The sequence below is a fragment of the Cherax quadricarinatus genome, chromosome 6 (assembly GCF_038502225.1).
Source record: "Cherax quadricarinatus isolate ZL_2023a chromosome 6, ASM3850222v1, whole genome shotgun sequence".
Classification (NCBI taxonomy): domain Eukaryota; kingdom Metazoa; phylum Arthropoda; class Malacostraca; order Decapoda; family Parastacidae; genus Cherax; species Cherax quadricarinatus.
In genome coordinates, this window is record NC_091297.1 from 72,755,263 (window position 1) to 72,760,673 (window position 5,411).

Here is a 5,411-nt window from a genome sequence, read left to right on the forward strand (position 1 = left end):
CTGAATTTTCGTGTGCCAATGGGCTCGTAATTCTTACGCCACTGATCCAAGTAATTAAAGAAGCTATATATTATATCCGTGTTCTGGATAAAGAATGAGTTTTCTCCTTCTGTATTTAGCTCTTTGATTGGTGGAGATGTGATCAAGATTGACAGTTGTGAGTCGTTGGAAGTGATCAGATATAAGATCGTCAACTATGACAGAGTCATGCATCGTATATGATACATTAAATCGAAATCACAGATCATGTATGCCGACATATATGTGAGTAGGCCTAATAGTGCCCACAATTTGAACATTATCATGCTCATTTAGATATTTCAGAAGTATAGTTCCATTGGTATTTGTTACAGACCCTCCGATAATCTTTTGTCTGGCATTAATGTCTCCAAGAACGAGGGTAGGTTTACTATTGATGGGAACTGGTAAAGCATCAGGTCGAAGCTAGTTCGCTGGAGCATAAAGATCAAAAATGTTTATGGAAAAGTTGCCTGAGTATATTTTGACACCATGATACTGCATGTTTACTCGACTCTGCAAGACAAGGAGTGAATGTGGCAAGTTCTTTTAAACATACATCACATAACAGTTGGTTGACCTTAAGTTATAAGCTGCATATCCAGGAAACTTTGGTGGAGGTGCTCCAGCTTGCAGTCGACATTCCTGCAAACAGATGACATCAATATTCTTGGTTGTAAGTCAGGCAACCGCTTTCTGATGGAAACAATGTTCCAGGAAAAAACTTGTAATCTATCCATTGTAGTAAGTTATTACAATCACTTTCTCATAAGATGGTAAGACTATTTTGTTTAGGCTACAGTGTGGAAATAGCATAGTTTGTACATTTTTATTTTTACATTTTTCTCTACGCATTTCCCGGCAATTTGTCAGTAAATTCCTAGACAATGTTTCAAGCTCTTGGCTTCTTCCTTGCATATTGTTTGAAACTGAATACAATTACTGCACTTTTGACATCTTTGTAATCAAGAGCACCATTCTGACTACCTATATTTATAAAATTTATCAGTATCTGTTGAAGATGCTCATTTTTTTTCTGTCATGTTAGGCCTAAGTTGGCACTGATGCTCGCACACTTGCCTTGATTTGGTTGAAATTTCCGAAGCTGTTGCTGGCTGATACACGATCAGGGTTCCTTAGATCTTGTCTGCTGCTGGTAGGAACTGTTCCGTCACCATGAAACCCCATAGATAGATGAAATACGCAGCATGAGGACGTGACGTCATAGCCAGGAAGGTACCAACAGTATTGGCGTCCCAGGAGGAAGGTGCCAAGAGTACTGGCGTGTACTGTGTCGGCTGAACATTGCCAATAAAGGATAATATTATATTGCATCTGTGTGTCTTTTTCCAGCCAGCCTTTCTCTCTCTCTCTCTCTCTCTCTCTCTCTCTCTCCACTCCTTTCGCCCTTAGGTGCATAACCTTTACTATAATCCATTTTTCACATCCCATTATTATTCTATTCCACATAATTCTTGAATTGAAACATTTCTACCTCATCCCGTCTTTCTCACTCCTTACAAAACCAAGTTTATCCCAACCCACGCCCACATCCCAACCCACGCCCACATCTCAGAGAATTTTTTGGACTGGATTAATACCCAAAAGGATGTTTAGGAGTTGATTAACATTCAAAATATATTGCATTCACATTTTATTACAGATTTGTAGAATCAAAGTATTCTAGTGATAGGAAGAAATATGTATACATTTGGTAGTGCACAAAACTCAGTTCTCCACTAGGCTGAGCTTAACAAAACATAGGAATTACTTAGTCTTAGCAGGAAAAAACAAAAGCTCAGTGAGACTTCTGGTTTTGCATTTTGCTCATGAGCAGTTTAATGCAGCGAGGCGCAGCTTTCTGAACTCCCAGAAGCTTACTTGCTTCCAGTATGAGCTTGACTGGTTATTTATTGCCCTCAATTCTAAATTCCATAATTTATCGGCATGTACTTATTAAGTAGAATTAAACAAATTATTCATTTGTTAAATAGTAAGACACATGTGCGACAGTCTTCAAACTTCTCACGCTGGTGTTATTATATTAATCAGTGGGGGGGGGAGTAATCAGGTTTGATCCATGAAAGAGATAAATAGCTCCAATTCCTTGGATCAAGATCTCACCAGCAGCATCAAGGGATCCTCTTGAAAGTAGCTACATACTAGTAGGAGTGTGTGTATGGTCAGCTACAGTGTATCAGGAGGCGGACACTCACCCAGAAAGCAGTCTACCTGTGTCTGCTGACCAATTACTTATTTCCTCTCTAGTATCTTCTGTCTAGTAGCTCCTGTTTAATATTTCCTGTCTAGTATTCCATGTATTATTTCCTGTCAAATATTTCGTGTTGAGTGTTGTCTATCATTTTTGGCCCCACTAATTCCTGTATTTCATTTCCTGTCTTTCAGTCCCTGTCTTAGTATTTACAGTGTTAGTTCCAGCCAATAATTATCCTGTCTACCGTTGTCCATCTATTATTTCATGTCTGTTGTTTCGTTCCGTTGCTCTTCATTATGTCTGTTGTTTCGTTCCGTTGCTCTTCATTATGTCTGTTGTTTCGTTCCGTTGCTCTTCATTATGTCTGTTGTTTCGTTCCGTTGCTCTTCATTATGTCTGTTGTTTCGTTCCGTTGCTCTTCATTATGTCTGTTGTTTCGTTCCGTTGCTTTTCATTATGTCTGTTGTTTCGTTCCGTTGCTCTTCGTTATGTCTGTTGTCTCGTTCCGTTGCTCTTCACTATGTCCAGTATTTTAATACCAACAACAGTACAGTCTAGCCTGGCCACCTCCTCTTCACATTTATAAATAAGAAAATACCTAATTTTTAATAAAAATCGAAGGAACTTAATATTTTATTATATACATTGTGTAATTAATACGGGTATACTGATTATATTAATTTTTTTTTCAGGAATTTACCAAAGTGGTTCTCTGAGACAGTCTTAAATGAGGAGGTGGAATACACTAAGTGAAGACTTGGAATCCACTAAGTGAAGACTTGGAGTCCACTAAGTGAACACTTGGAATCCCTTAAGTGAAGACTTGGAATCCATTAAGTAATGACATGGAACTCGTTAAGTGGTAATTTAGAAGCGAAGGATCTTCTTTTTTCTTTTGCATTATTCGTATTTTGTGCGACGTTTGTGCTATAAAGAATATGTGACACTGTACGACACTGTGACACTGTACGACACAGTGTGACACTGTGTGACACAGTGTGACACTGTACGACACAGTGTGACACTGTACGACACAGTGTGACACTGTACGACACTGTGACACTGTACGACACAGTGTGACACTGTGTGACACTGTACGGCACAGTGTGACACTGTACGACACAGTGTGACACTGTGTGACACTGTACGACACAGTGTGACACTGTGTGACACTGTACGACAGTGTGACACTGATACTGTACGACACAGTGTGACACTGTACGACACTGTACGACAGAGTGTGACACTATGTGGGACTGTACGACACAGTGTGACACTGTACGACGCAGTGTCACACTGTGTAACTGGCGGGTTACCCATAACAACAAAAATATAATACTGTAACTGGGATGCTGAATCTTTCTTGATGAACTACAGTGAGACACATGAACAGTGACAGGTGACGGTGAAGTTTAACAAACATTACTATAACTTGTGGTGGCGTTTTGCTTGTCAGGAGCTGTTTAAAATTGGCAATGATCACTCACTAGCGTCTGGCGTACTAGTCTTGCATTTACCATCAGTGAACCACACACATCTTCCACTGTGACGGCAGAGATCAGGCCGGGGTATGGTATGACTGTTGACATTTTGAGGATATTGTAATGCAACACGCCTTCTTAATGGTTGATCTAATTGTTTATTTAGTCTACGGAAAGTACAGTGTATGTCACATGTGTGAAGGTGCTACAACCAGCACTTTACGGCTGATGATGTTGAACGAGAGGTGCAGTCAAGACGTCTAGCAGAAGCATTCTTAAAAGCTTAAGTGAAATCATGAGCGTTAAGTTGAGTTGGTGTGAAGTTAAACTGAATGATGGAGATGTCACTGTCACAGCCAAGCTTCACCTTCATTTTTTTTATAGTATTGATGTTATGTTTCATGAATTACGGCGAAGGTTCACTGACAACACTAACATATATAAGACTGTTGATGCTGCAAATCTTCAGCCATGAAACGCTTTATATGTGGAAGCTCATCTACCTTATTACATACAACAAACACTACGTTTGGAACAAAGTTAAAAAAAACATCGACACTGTATTTGGAACAATGTTATAAAACAGCAACACTGTGCTCGGAACAATGTATTTTATACAACACCAAAACTGTGTTTTGAACACTATGTTATCAAAACACCAATACTATATTTGGAACAATTTATGTTATAAAACAGCAACACTATGTTTGGAACAATGTTATAAAACACCAACACTATGTTTGGAACAATTTATGTTATAAAACACCAACACTATGTTTGGAACAATGTTATAAAACACCAACACTATGTTTGGAACAATTTATGTTATAAAACACCAACACTATGTTTGGAACAATGTTATAAAACACCAAAACTATGTTTGGAACAATGTTATAAAACACCAACACTATGTTTGGAACAATGTTATAAAACACCAACACTATGTTTGGAACAATGTATGTTATAAAACACTAACACTGTTTGAAACAAAGTATATTAAAAAAACACTAACACTGTTTGGAACAGTGTATATTTAGAAAACACCAAAGCTGTTTGGAGCAATGCTAAAAAAAAAAACCAGCACTGTTTGGGACAATGTATGTTAAAAAAACCAGCACTGGAAGAAATATAAAAAAATCACCAACACTGGAACAGTGTATGCTACAAGCGCCAACACAGTAACAATATATGTTAAAAAACACCAACATTGTGTTTGGAGCTCCGACTCTCTCCACAGTTATACAACCATTGGTTATTTACCATTCAACATGTTAACCATTGGTTGCCACTCATAATTTACCATTCTCACCTAGTATCTATGTTTTACTCCCTGTGAAATTAACTTCAAGTTAGTCTAGGTAAAACGGATTCTAGATCATGGAAATCCAGCTAAAATAGAGTTTCCGTCCTTAGAGTGGGACTTCTGTTACATATACTTGAGTCAAGAGACATTTTTCTTGGCTTCTGATTTTTTTTCCTCCGCCTTGGTATATATATATATATATATATATATATACATAATGTATATATATATATATATATATATATATATATATATGTATATATATATATATATATGTATATATTTATATATATATATATGTATATGTATATATATATGTATATATGTTGAGGTAATAGTATGTGTGTCACCCCTAATGCTATGTATCCCGTTTTTCTATATATGTATACTGAAG

General features: G+C 37.4%; 1 long non-coding RNA gene across 1 annotated transcript in view; it reads left to right on the forward strand.

The window, feature by feature from the left end:
- The window catches only part of LOC138852324 (uncharacterized), a 107,275-nt gene extending 102,078 nt beyond the window's left edge, over positions 1-5,197 (forward strand). Inside the window, exon 3 of the long non-coding RNA XR_011391645.1 lies at positions 2,926-5,197. This is a non-coding gene — a long non-coding RNA (uncharacterized lncRNA). The remainder of the gene's footprint in view (positions 1-2,925) is intronic.
- The last annotated feature ends 214 nt before the right edge of the window (positions 5,198-5,411 follow it).